Source organism: Strongylocentrotus purpuratus, unplaced genomic scaffold, assembly GCF_000002235.5.
Source record: "Strongylocentrotus purpuratus isolate Spur 01 unplaced genomic scaffold, Spur_5.0 spur5_scaffold_1, whole genome shotgun sequence".
Taxonomy (NCBI): Eukaryota; Metazoa; Echinodermata; class Echinoidea; order Camarodonta; family Strongylocentrotidae; genus Strongylocentrotus; species Strongylocentrotus purpuratus.
The window spans coordinates 26,760,361-26,774,888 of record NW_022145594.1 but is presented as its reverse complement, the minus strand read 5'-3'; the positions used below and the strand labels follow the sequence as shown (position 1 = coordinate 26,774,888).

At 37.7% G+C, this 14,528-nt stretch overlaps 1 protein-coding gene across 1 annotated transcript in view; it reads left to right on the top strand.

Moving 5' to 3' along the window:
* The first annotated feature begins 1,610 nt into the window (after positions 1-1,610).
* The window catches only part of LOC100889937 (NACHT, LRR and PYD domains-containing protein 12), a 38,988-nt gene continuing 26,070 nt past the window's right edge, over positions 1,611-14,528 (top strand). Inside the window, exon 1 of the mRNA XM_030978656.1 lies at positions 1,611-1,994. The gene's annotated coding sequence lies outside the window, so the exon portion shown is untranslated. The remainder of the gene's footprint in view (positions 1,995-14,528) is intronic.

Below are 14,528 nucleotides of genomic sequence, written 5' to 3'. Positions count from 1 at the left end.
TCAGAACATTCGCGGAGGGGGGGGGGGGGGGGGGGGGGGGGGGGGGGGGGGGGGGGTGGGGGGGAGGGGGGGGGGGTAATGTCCCGGCCTCATTAGGGTTAAGGGGCTTTTTGGCAGAAAATGGTACCCGTTATTATAGGGATTTCCATGACTGATTTGCACTTTCACATACTTTAATTCATTGTAATATCCCTTAATTTGGGGTGGGATACACATTACTCAGAAGCCGTGCGGAGGCGGCGGAGCTCGAATTAATGTTATTAATTAATCTGTCCGACCATCGGCGAAGACTTTGAATGAAAAAGCGAAATGATTTCAATTATTTTTGCGGGATTTTGTATCTGGAAATTTTTTCTTTAGAGATTATAGGTGAGATATTATCCTGAAAAAATAGTAACCCATGTTTAAGGCAGAGATCTGAAAAGTGGGGGTACTTTTAGGGATTTTACAGCACAAAATCATACCCCGTGTTTAGGGATTTTTTGCAAAAAAAGTATCCCATTAGGCCTACAGCGACATCCCCCCCCCCCCAGGCGCGGATCCACGGGCCGATTCTAACGGCCCGCCCCCCTAGCACCCTCCAAAAAAAAAAAAAAAAAAAAAAAAAAAAATAGTGCTCCTCCTCTCCAGCACCCCCCCCCCCCTCGGCTTATTCACTGGCCGGCTAGTTGAGTCGGCGCAAAAAAAGATTCCTTAAAAACTGGACCCCCCCCCCAAAAAAAACCCAAAATGTGCTCTTACCCCCCCCCCCCCCCCCCCCGGCGGTTTTAAGTCAATTTGCTTTTCAACAATATAGAGTGGTGAAGTGTGACGTCACCAAAATATCTATTTTTGGAGTCTCAATTTTTTCTCTTCATTTTGCGAAAGAGCATAAAAAAAAAAAAATAAATAAATAAAAACGTCCGAATGCCGAAAACCAATTGAATTTGTTGAGTATATATTGGCTTTGATATGCAGGCACGTGCCCCCCCCCCCCATTTTTTTTCTCTAAGATCGGTTGAACTTTTTAGGCCCCCCTTTTTTTTTTTACCTTGATCGATTACATGTATGTGCCCCCCCCCCCCCCAAAAAAAAAAAAAAAAAAAAAAAAAAAAACATCAAACTCTGGCTATACGTGCCTGGAGATATGACCATCTGAATAATAAAAAAATGATATAGGAACTCAATGTTATATTGCTCTGGTTCATTACATTACTTTAACATAACATTTATTCAGATGATCATATCTCAGCCAATACCTATAACATATTCGATTGGTTTTTGACATTGGGGCATTATTTTTGATGCTCTTTTGGAAAATGAAGAAAAATTGAGAAATTATAAAAACAGATTTTTATGATGTCACAGCTTCGGTACTCTTATAATGAAGAATAGGTCTATAATAACTAGGAATATGTGAACATAAAAACTGGCAGTCAGATTTGAAAATAATGATTTCGATTGTGACCAACGGCAACGACGACAATGCGCAGATACTCGATCAAAACAACATTCAGCTTTCAACTCACTTCTACACATGCCACAACTTATTGGCATAAATAAAATTTTAGGGGATTCCCCATGACGTGATTATAAGCGTGGCAGGGGTGTAAATCCTTTGTGTAAAATGGTTTTCGCGCGTGCAGCTTAATCCGTCTAGACCTCTAGTAATAATATATTTAAACGTCTTTTGGTGTGAACAATCCCAATGTCGCAGTCATGGGTTTTTTTAAAAGCCATTTTCTCAACATTGACGATCGAGGAATCCATCCTGTATGTAGACAGGAATGACTCTTTCGTGAAACCGGATTGGAAACCACCGTTCGCTCCGTATACAGTACAGTAGCGCTTCATTGGCTTCGTGTTCGGTCCGGGCCTTCTGTAATTCTTCCCACCACCCCAAAATATATGCATCTAGTCTATTAGACGCTACACACAAGAGCTGTGGATGGGGACGAACGAATGGCATCCAAAACCACGATATAGCCATAGAAAATAACCATCTGGTAAAAGTGGTAAGTAGGTCTATGGGGATATCTTTCTTATAATAACTAACATTATTAGTCAACCTTCTGTATACTAGACCGAATTTTCCGTCTCAATAAGACTAAGAGGCTAGGCTAACGAACGAAAGAGACGGAAAATTCGGTCTACCTTCTGTAAGGCAATTTTGCCGCACTACGTCACTAGACTCTATGCTAGTTCACAAGTGTGCTCATAATACTTTGGACCTGTGACGCAGTGGCGAATCCTTTTTTGGGGGATGGGTCCCCTCCCCTGGTGCTCAAGGGGAGGGGGGGGGGGGTCCCAGAAAAACCAGTTGCAACTGGTCCAGTTAAACCAGTTAAAGCCAACTGGTAACCCTGGAAATTGAAATGGGCCAGTTGAACCAGACCAGTTGAAATCCAACTGGACCAGTTAGAATTCAAGTGGTCAGATTCTAACTGGTCCAGTTGGATTTACTGGTCAGATTCTAACTGGTCCAGTTAGAATTAAACTGGCCCATTTCAATTTCCAGGGTTACCAGTTGGATTTAACTGGTCTATAACTGGACCATTCAGACCAGTTAGAATTCAACTGGCCCATTTCAATTTCCAGGGTTACCAGTTGGATTTAACTGGTCTTATTAAATCAACTACCAATTGAAAACTTAATTAGTAATTAAAGGCATAAGTAGCACTTGTACTAATTAATTTTGCCAATTGGCAACTATCCAGTATAGATCGTCTACAATTATCCAGTATAGACTAGATCGTCTACAATTTCCAATGTAAAGGCATTGGTAATAGGTAGACTTGTTAACTAAACATTTTGAATATAATTGTATTTTATTGAATCTATTTTAGTTCATAGTTAATGTTTTCCCTAATTCATGTTTATTTAAATGTTATTTACACAAAGTAATGAAATGTCCTAATAATTGGCAATTTGTATTTGTAGTACTTTCGAAATGAATTGCACATAACTAAATCAGCAGTAATTAAGGAATATGCTGTAAATTCAGATAAATTGTATTGAAACATAGATATGCACGCACCCCATATCCATTATGCAAATTAGCTGGTGTCAACTGGAAATATGCACACGGACCAGTTAGAATTTGACCAGTTGAATTCCAACTGGTCCAGTTGGAATTCAAGTGGTCAAATTCCAACTGGTCCAGTTGGAATTCAACTGGTCAGATTTTTAACTGGTCCAGTTGGAATTCAACTGGTCAAATTCTAACTGGTCCAGTTGGAATTCAACTGGTCAAATTCTAACTGGTCCAGTTGGAATTCAACTGGTCAAATTCTAACTGGTCCAGTTGGAATTCAACTGGTTAAATTCTAACTGGTCCAGTCCCAGGTCGAAAATCCCATAGAAACCAGTAGAGAAAACCAGTACAGATTTCTAACGGTTTCTAGTGGTCAATTCTCTACTGGTTTCAATATGGAAAGTGGCGCTTTTTCCATTAGAAACCAGTAGAAAAAAATCGTACTGGAACCAGCAGAAGACCAGTAGAAGACCATTAGCAAAACCTAATGGCACCATTAGGAGACCAGTAGGAATCCCAACTGGAACCATTAGGAGACCAGTAGGAAACAAGTACAAATCCCCACTGGAACCAGTAGGGGACCAGTAGAAATCGATATAAAAACCATTAGAAGACCAGTAGAAAAGAAGTGCTGGAACCATTAGACAAGTAAAAAAGAAGTCATGGAACCATTAGGAGACCAGCAGGAATCCATACAGAAACCATTAGGATACCAGTAGAAAACCCCAATGGAACCATTAGGAGGCCAGTAGGAATCCCAACTGGAACCATTAGGAGACCAGTAGGAATCCATACAAAAATCATTAGGATACCAGTAGAAAACCAGTAGAAAACCCCAATGGAACCATTAGGAGACCAGTAGGAATCCCAACTGGAACCATTAGGAGACCAGTAGGTATCCATACAGAAACCATTAGGATACCAGTAGAAAACCAGTAGAAAACCCCAATGGAACCATTAGGAGACCAGTAGGAATCCCAACTGGAACCATTAGGAGACCAGTAGGAATCCATACAGAAACCATTAGGATACCAGTAGAAGACCAGTAGAAAACCCTAATGGAACCGTTAGGAGACCAGTAGGAATCCCAACTGGAACCATTAGAAGACCAGTAGGAATCCATACAGAAACCATTAGGATACCAGTAGAAGACCAGTGGAAAAACCCTTATGGAACCATTAGGAGACCAGTAGGAATCCCAACTGGAACAATTAGGAGACCAGTAGAAAACAAGTATGAATCCCCAATGGAACCAGTAGGAGACCAGTATAACACAAGTAGGAATCCTCAATTGAACCACAGCATTGGTTACATTACATGGTTGACATTTTTTGATCAGTTTAAATTCTACTACATCAATGCACTTCCAACACAGTACTCCTCACAAAATCTGCCAGCCCTTGTTTGTTTTTTTGTACTTTAAAAGGGCATGCTGGTCTGCAAAGTAGACACGAAAATGACAGGAGCTGGCATGAAGTTTGCTTCCAACACAATTAACTATTTTCTCGAGGTTCAGCCATTTCTCTCGCAAACGTCTGTTAACAAAAGACATCACATTCATGTTGGTTCATCTTTATCATATTTAACACTTAACAGTGTATCCTTTAATTATCTGTCAGAATTTCATACATCATATAGTGATTACAATGACATGAACGTTTAAAAGCAAGGTTAACAGCTTAAAGGACAAGTCCACTCGAAAAATAACTTACTTTCAATAAAAGCAGAAAAATCAGACAAACCAATCACACAAAGTTTGAGCAAAATCGGATATCCAATAAGAAAGTTATGATTTTTTGAAAAAGTATGTAAAACTATGGAACAGTGAGAATCACGACACAATTTGCCAAGATGGTTGTCAGTTTGTGACGTCATGTCCTCACAACTTATCAATTGCTTTATATAGTTTAATCCTATTAATTTCCCTTTTTATACCCCAAAACTTGATTTCCCCATGCCATTGCCCAGGTTATATGATTTGTATCATATTGCGTGCATGACATTTCCCCAAAACTTTTATGAATTTTGAAGAATTGATACTATTTTCTGAATACTGTTTTTCATAAATATTGATTTTTATATAAATAGCTTATCAAAATTCAATTTTTCATGATTTAACTGGACATAAATTACTCTTTATTTGTGCATCCACACATAAAAATATTACTAACAATCTAACTTGGATGCTGGTGTGAAGAAATAAGATTCTTAGGGTGAAAATAGGAAATTTATTTATAAAGAAAATAATTAGTGGATAGTGAGGACCATACGTCACAGACTCCTGAGTGAGTTGCCAATTTGTGTAGTGATTTTCAAAGTTTTTCATGTCATTAAAAATTCAAAACTTTCTTATTAGTTATGCGATTTTGCTCAAACTTTTTTGATTGGGTTTGTCTGATTTTTCTGGTTTTATTGAAAGTAAGTTATTTTTGGAGTGGACTTGGGCTTTAAATGAAAAAGGATTTTTTTACACATTTCAACAACAAAAGAAGAAATATGAAAAAAAAACAATGTTAAATTGGCTAATTATTGTCTAGAAATTATGGTCAGTTTTAACAAAGAGAAATCAATCTTGAAAATTTGGAGTAGATGTTTAAAAGAGTAGGTTTGGCAATTTGCAATAGTTATCTTACGGTAGCCATCATGAGTACAGGTAGAAACAATTAGAAATAGTTTTTTGCTGAGAAATTTCGTTTGTAATTTTCCACCATGGAGGATAAGTTCGTTGGCGCAAATTTAAGTACTTCATTCATGTATATTAAATAGAGAATAATTCACAAATGATTACGCAAAGCATGATTTTGACCTGTAGATTGTCATAGTACATGTAAAAGATTGATATGAAGTTGCAGCAATTGGAAATGTAATATTGTGTACTACATAATATAAGCCTACTACATTCACAAGCAAAACAAATTCATTTACGGTCTTACTATTTTGACAAGTGCTGTGATATGCTGTTCATCAATAAATGTAACTTGATAGTACAGTGTATTATGACAAATTATGACAAATCGATAAACAAATGAAATATGGTCCATATTTAAGAAGGGTTTGAATCTAAAAATGAAATAGATTTCATAATTACGAAAAATATAAATGGTGCATAATTCTGGAATTGAAAAAGGGGCGTTAATAACGATATTGAAATAGGGTTCATAATTCGGCAAATGAAATGGTATTATTTTGAATATGAAATAGGATTCATTATATTGACGGTTCGTAATTCCAAAAAGGATAAAGGGTTCTATTTGCATTTTCAGAATAATAAACTTTTGGAAGTATATTGAGCCCTATTTAATTTTCTGAATTATGAACCATATTTCATTTTTGGAATTACAAATCCTAGTTCATTTTCAGAATTAGGAATCCTACTTCATTTGTAGAATTATGAACCCTTTAGAATTTATAAAATTATGAACCCTCAGAAAACGACATATAACAGTTCAAAGATTTCCTATCCATATGAATACATGTACTGTACGTAGGTCATTTTCATATTGTAATCAAATTTAATGAATACGGTAGGTCCTTGTTAAGTGCCTCATTACCAATTATTAAATTCACCTGTTACGAATAAATGTATTTAAATGGTCAGAATACAAATTGAATACATTACGTGTTGCTAGTACTATAGGTAGGACAAACATTATGTCTTGCCCTACCTAACAACACATAATGTTTGCATATCGCATTCTGACTATTGAAATACAATTATTCTTAATAGGTGAAAGAGATAATTTGTTCCGCGGCACTTTGATTTGATTTATAACGAAAATGGCCTAATCACATTATGTTACATAGGGCTTACCCTTTACACTTTTTAAAGGGAAATCCAACCTTAACAGACAACTATACTTTTAAAAAATTGCAAATTAAATCTGACAGAAAATAAGGTGGTTATGGATTGTTGAAAGCTGTAATCACTAAACATAAGGGCATTTTAAATTGGCTGAATCGGTAATGTCACTATGACGAGCTGCTGGACTACTTTCCCATTTATTTCAACACACAAAATGATTTAAATATTTTTTTTCTTCAAAATGTATGATTCACGAGTGGCTTTTCTATGTAGAGGACCTGTAATAATGTGCTATTCATAATATATTTTGAGTAGTTCTCAAAGGGAGAAGGCACTTAAAATAAAAAGAGAATTTAGTATATTTCATTAACAAATGGGAGAGTTGTCCCATGACTACAGGTGTAATAATAATAATAATAGTGGGTTCTTGTGTAGCGCTCATGTCAGTCAGATTTGACCCTCCTGGCGCTCCCGATTATTACCCTGGCTTTAGCACGGCTGCCATACGGCGCTCTAGCATTTCATTGAGATATGCATGGATTTAGTGATCTCATATTTATATATTATCACAACTCCCTTTATATTGGCCCGATTTATTTCAAACTTTCGCCTTTCTATTTCTCTTATTTTTCAGCTTCCATTTCAATGAACTTATTACAAGGGTTGGATTATCTTTTAAGGCTCGTTCAGATATGATGCTGGAGTTGACATAAAGTTCTATATGCTTTACATTTCTATATATTATATTACAGAGATCACTGAATATGCGCAGTCCAAAATATACAAAAACATGTAGGTCCTTTGTTACCGTTCACTTTAAACATAAAACAAAACTGCAGCATTTTTGGAATTTTTTGGGCGGTTCACGTGCCATACCTGAATAAAGTCTCAAGTGCTTAAGATTGGAATCGATTTGTATTGCATCTACCTCATTCAATTTTTCTCTATTACCAACTTATATAATTTGCCACAGGTTTTAGGAATTGACATTGTGATATGAAGGGGGTGGGGTCGAGTATGAGACTGATCTACTACATAAGCATTATGAAACAGGTCTACTTCATAAATAGTAATAACAAATTTATGCAAATACAGAGATCTTTTACCCAAAGTGTTAATATGTATGTTTGTAAACCCTGGAATTCATTAAAATGGCAAGTGACATAAATGGGCATTTCAGTTCTACATCTAAGCTATTCAGGTTCGTGGCTATAACTCACTCCCCCCCCCCCCTCCCATCTCTCTCTCTCGATATCTCTATAATGAAGGGGAAAGTAACCTCTCTGTGTGTGTAGACCTCATTTTGGAAATATTCCTCTTCAGCTTGGACTCATGGTTTAGATTTTGGGTGGAATCTCCTGTATAATGCAAGTGCTGCTTGATCCAGGGTACATACCGGTACACGCAAAGAATTCTAATGCATGAATATAGAGCAAAAAGAAAGGAAAACAAGTTAAGAAAAACTTTTATCCATTTTAAAACTAGAATGTGAACAATGAATTAAATAATGAATTCTGTCAGAAAAGTGCAGTTTCAAAGATTTATCAGAAATAAAATAATCTCTCATTGCTCACAAACATAATATAAAACATACCTTTGCATTTTAAACATTTGTTGTCAATGCAAACGTGAATCAGGATTTTTTTGCAAATAATTATCAATACAATTCTAGTTTGCTGATGAGAGTAGAATCAAAGCTCTATTGCTAAGGAGGGAAAAGAACACTGTTTGAAACTCACAAAATATGGTCGGTTATTGCAATATACCTGCAGGTTTTAGTGATCTAAAATTAATTGAATTTTATATATTTGAAACTTAGGAAAAATAAGCATTTCGAATCAGTGTCATGATCAGGGAAAAATTAAAAATATATGTACAGAAATAATACAAGGACATCTACACAATTACCGATAATGGCTTCAACTGTGTCACGAGGCTGCTGAATGCTGATCCAGGAGGTTGAGAGAAAGTAGCATTTTCTGCATGGTCTCACGTCAATATAGGGCTACTGTGTCCACAATATGCTTTGAATCCACTGTTTGGCAAAAGATGTCAAAAGATGCCTACAATTAATAAGAACAAAAATAAAGTTAAAACAAATTGAACGGTTGATGCATGTGCAACACACATACATGTAGGCCTACTACAAACTTCTTTGTACAGCCTGCGGGGGAGGAATTTTGTTTACCATTTACGGGTCTAGCTGTTTATTTCCAGATGAGGGCTTCTGTTTATATTGTGCGAAACTGCGAAGTGATTAAAGCCCCCTTCCCCGCTTGTCTTGAAATTAGGGTGCGTTCCAGAAACGGAGTACCGCCTTAACGCACTCTTTCGGGATAAGCGCGGGGGGGGGGGGGGGGGGGGGACGGCGGCTTGTCTGATTATCAAGATATTTATGATTGGAATTCAAAATTTCCAAAAACCGTTTTCCCCAATGGTTTTATAACACTACAGTCTATTGGGGAAAATGAGTAGGCCTATGGTAAAACCGGTCACTCAAAAGTCAAAGATTTTTACTTTTTGAGGCACTTCATCAAGTTCATGATCATTTTGAAGCGCAATTTTGTAAGGGCTTCAATATTACACCATATCACTGACACTGATAATACGTAGGGCCATGCATCATAGATTTAACATTGTTAAACGATGCCTTTAAAGCCATGTGTAGGTGAATGCACAAACTTGCATCAAGATCTAACATACAAATACATGGATGGGACAATACAATACATTTCTCATCTTTGCGGCAGGTGTTGAAAGCACTCCTAGTAGACACGATCATACATTAATTACTACGTTTCAAAACAGAAAACAGTAACTGCACATATTGCAAATAAATTAGGTAAATCTAAGACTTACCCATATTGAAGAATAGCAGGGGAAAACAAAGTAATAAAAAGATTTTGTCTCTCTGCTCTGGCTCCTGTAGCTGGTGAGGATAGGAATGGCTGTCTTGCTGTCTTGTGTGTGTGTCATAAGGCATGGCCTGGCTGGGTACACGCACACACTGCATGCATTGATTACATGTGTGCGCACACACAGTGCTAGTGTAGCCCATGAGATGCCAGCTGTGTAGCCGTTTAAAAAAGGCGGCAGTCGCATTTTGGGGTTTTGGGGCTTGTATAGTCTTGATCACTATTGCAGACCTTACAGGGCATATGTCAAGATGTTGCACAATCTGTAAAATAAAACTATTAATATAATGACTAATGACATTTTAGAGTTTTTCATCCCTGTTTTGGGGTTTTTAAATAAATATAGTCAGACTGATTCAGAGGCGGCGCTAGATCTTACTGATTTCTATTTGTTTCAACTGGTTTTCAAATCCATTGACATGGGCTCGATCTGCTGGTTTGTAAAGGTTTCTAATGGTAATTGACTTAAGATTTTTACACCCATGTTCAAACCATTAGAATCTACTGGTTTCTATCAGATTCTAGTGGTCTTCAAAACCATTAGGCTCTACTGGTTTGTTAAGGTTTCTAATGGTTTGACTTAGGATTTTTACACCAATGTTAAAACCATTAGATTCTTCTGGTTTCTATCGGATTCTAGTGGTCTGCAAAACCATTAGGCTCTACTGGTTTTGTAAAGGTGTCTAATGGTTTGACTTAAGATTTGTGCATCCATGTTAAAACCATTAGATCTTACTGGTTTTTAATGGTTTCTACTGGTCTTCAAACCATTACAGTCTACTGGTTTGTTAAGGTTTCTAATGGTTTGACTTAGGATTTTTACACCCATGTTAAAACCATTATATTCTTCTGGTTTCTATCGGATTCTAGTGGTCTTCAAAACCATTAGGCTCTACTGGTTTTGTAAAGGTGTCTAATGGTTTGACTTAGGATTTTTACACCCATGTTAAAACCATTAGATTCTTCTGGTTTCTATCGGACTCTAGTGGTCTGCAAAACCATTAGGCTCTACTGGTTTTGTAAAGGTGTCTAATGGTTTGACTTAGGATTTTTACACCCATGTTAAAACCATTCGATTCTTCTGGTTTCTATCGGATTCTAGTGGTCTTCAAAACCATTAGGCTCTTCTGGTTTTGTAAAGGTGTCTAACGGTTTGACTTAGGATTTTTACAGCCATGTTAAAACCATTAGATTCTTCTGGTTTCTATCGGATTCTAGTGGTCTTCAAAACCATTAGGCTCTACTGGTTTTGTAAAGGTGTCTAATGGTTTGACTTAGGATTTTTACACCATGTTCAAACCATTAGATTCTTCTGGTTTCTATCGGACTCTAGTGGTCTGCAAAACCATTAGGCTTTACTGGTTTTGTAAAGGTGTCTAATGGTTTGACTTAGGATTTTTACACCAATGTTAAAACCATTAGAGTCTTCTGGTTTCTATCGGATTCTAGTGGTCTTCAAAACCATTAGGCTCTACTGGTTTTGTAAAGGTGTCTAATGGTTTGACTTATAGATTTGTGCATCCATGTTCAAACCATTAGATCTTACTGGTTTCTATTGGTTTCTTCTGGTCTTCAAACCATTAGGCTCTACTGGTTTTGTAAAGGTGTCTAATGGTTTGACTTAGGATTCTTACACCCATGTTCAAACCATTAGATCTTACTGGTTTCTATTGGTTTCTTCTGGTCTTCAAATCATTAAGCTCTACTGGTTTGTTAAGGTTTCTAATGGTTTGACTTAGGATTTTTACACCCATGTTAAAACCATTAGAGTCTTCTGGTTTCTATCGGATTCTAGTGGTCTTCAAAACCATTAGGCTCTACTGGTTTTGTAAAGGTGTCTAATGGTTTGACTTATAGATTTGTGCATCCATGTTCAAACCATTAGATCTTACTGGTTTCTATTGGTTTCTTCTGGTCTTCAAACCATTAGGCTCTACTGGTTTGTTAAGGTTTCTAATGGTTTGACTTAAGATTTTTACACCCATGTTAAAACCATTAGATCCTACTGGTTTCTATCGGATTCTAGTGGTCTTCAAAACCATTAGGCTCTACTGGTTTGTAAAGGTGTCTAATGGTTTGACTTAAGATTTGTGCATCCATGTTCAAACCATTAGATCTTACTGGTTTCTACTGGTCTTTAAACCATGACAGTCTATTGGTTTGTAAAGGTTTATACTGGTTTTACTTTACAGTTCCGCCTGATCACCATTAGACTCTAATGGTTTCTTGAAAACCAGTAAAACCATTAGAATGTCTTTACTGGTTTCTACTGGTTTCTAAAGGAATTTCGACCTGGGGTTGGAATTCAACTGGTCAAATTCTAACTGGTCCAGTTGGAATTAACAGACCAACTGGTGCAACTAGAAATATGCCCACAGACCAGTTATCAACTGGCGCAACTAGAAATATGCCATGTACAGACCAGTTATCAACTGGTGCAACTGGAATGCAAACAGACCAGTTATCAACTGGTGTAACTGATCATTATAAGGACTGGTTCCAGTAAAATGAAATGCAGTCGCACCAAATATCCGCTTGATGTGCATCATGGACCAGTTAGAATCAACTGGAACCAGTTGAATCTAACTGGTTCCAGTTGAAGTTAACTGGAACCAGTTGGAAATTTCAACCGGTGGTAACTGGTTTTTCCTTCTGGGGTGCGATTCCCCCCCCCCAAAAAAAAAAATCATTGCTCACTACCGCTCCCCCCCCCCCTAACCTCACTGAGTGAATTATCGGCCGGCTGTTTCGCCGCTAAACATTTCTTATGAATTGGGCCCCCTCCCCTGCCGTGAAGACTCGACATATGAACAAATTTCGAGCATCTGCTAAACGCGGACTCGCTCCTCGGTCTACAACACTTGAAATCTTCTTTGAAAATGCGCTAAGTGTGCAAAGAAATGCTCCTACAATGAAAAGAAACTTTGATTTCACATCAGCTCGGGTGGAAATCACATATTCAATTACTGTTCTTTCCATTGAAACCAATTTCGAAGTGATATTTGTTCACTGGAAATTAGGGCCTTTTCGTCTTCAAAAGGGGACAACAATCATTTACTTTGTGAATTCTCTATGGAGGTCACTTGAAAATTCGCCCTTTTCACTGGGGTTGTGTACTTCAAGGAGGTAATGCTCGTAACTGCGACTTGTTATTGGGCCAGCTCGGGCGCCAAAACAGAGGATATGTAATCCCCTACCATCTGATGTAACACATAATTTGATTGGTTGTCGAGCAATTAGGGCCAATTTCAATCCAATAAAAAGAAGCTTTCTGAAATGTATGCATCGACCTCCGTAATTTATGTGCGTAAGCGAAGTTTTTACACAGCGGACAATGAGGCTTACACACCGTGCTCGCAGCCATGCGTATTTCGACCAACACATTTGACTCAGCTCCGCGGCGATGGAAAAGACACATTTTATGTTGATTTCAGCAATTTACTGAAGGGAATTTAGATATTATGGACGATCTTTTACAAAAAAGGTGTGTAGGGATTAGATTATATCTTTCACGAGACACTGAATTCTTTAGTTTTCCTGAAATTTAGCCAAAAAAAATGGCACTCTAAACTCGCTTTATGAGCAGATCTAAATATTCATGGTCGATCTGCTAGTGAAGGAATTGCGTATTCATATTGCAGGGTGATCCCGCCCATCTTAGACGGAGGTATTACAATGGACTTATGCATTGTGATGTGCATCTGCATCTACTAGACTAACATATATAATTTCCTGATTTGTTTTCTTTTTTTTGGGAGAAGAAGAGGGAAGAGAGAGACAGAGCATGGACATGGACAGAGAGAGAGAGTTGACAAGTCACGCTCGCACAGCGGTGTTGACATTCACACTCTCACCAGTTTTCTACGATAAACCCCTATTTCATAAAAATCTACGAGTCCGGCACCTTGATGTTACGCTCTAGTGCACTCCATTGTTCGTCGTCTTGTGTGGGAGGTACACAAAATGCCTCATTGATCTTTTGGCCGAATGTGGGTCATATTTGTTCATATGACTCAGTCGAAATTACCTGCTCTACAATGCATGAAATCTAATTGTAATCCGGGATGTACCGGTAGGCCTACAGTGGTGTTTGAAATATAAATATCAATACCCAAGACGAAAATCCAATTGAATCCCCATTGAATGTCCCCATTGAATCCCAATTGGCAATTTGGAGTAAATGGAAATTGAAACAATGGGTACCCATTGAAACCAATTGGCAATTGGTCCCCATTAAAACCAATTGCCAGTTGGTTTCAATGGGGACCAATTGCCAATTTACTGAAGGGAATTTAGATATTATGGACGATCTTTTACAAAAAAGGTGTGTAGGGATTAGATTATATCTTTCACGAGACACTGAATTCTTTAGTTTTCCTGAAATTTAGCAAAAAAAAATGGCACTCTAAACTCGCTTTATGAGCAGATCTAAATATTCATGGTCGATCTGCTAGTGAAGGAATTGCGTATTCATATTGCAGGGTGATCCCGCCCATCTTAGACGGAGGTATTACAATGGACTTATGCATTGTGATGTGCATCTGCATCTACTAGACTAACATATATAATTTCCTGATTTGTTTTCTTTTTTTTGGGAGAAGAAGAGGGAAGAGAGAGACAGAGCATGGACATGGACAGAGAGAGAGAGTTGACAAGTCACGCTCGCACAGCGGTGTTGACATTCACACTCTCACCAGTTTTCTACGATAAACCCCTATTTCATAAAAATCTACGAGTCCGGCACCTTGATGTTACGCTCTAGTGCACTCCATTGTTCGTCGTCTTGTGTGGGAGGTAC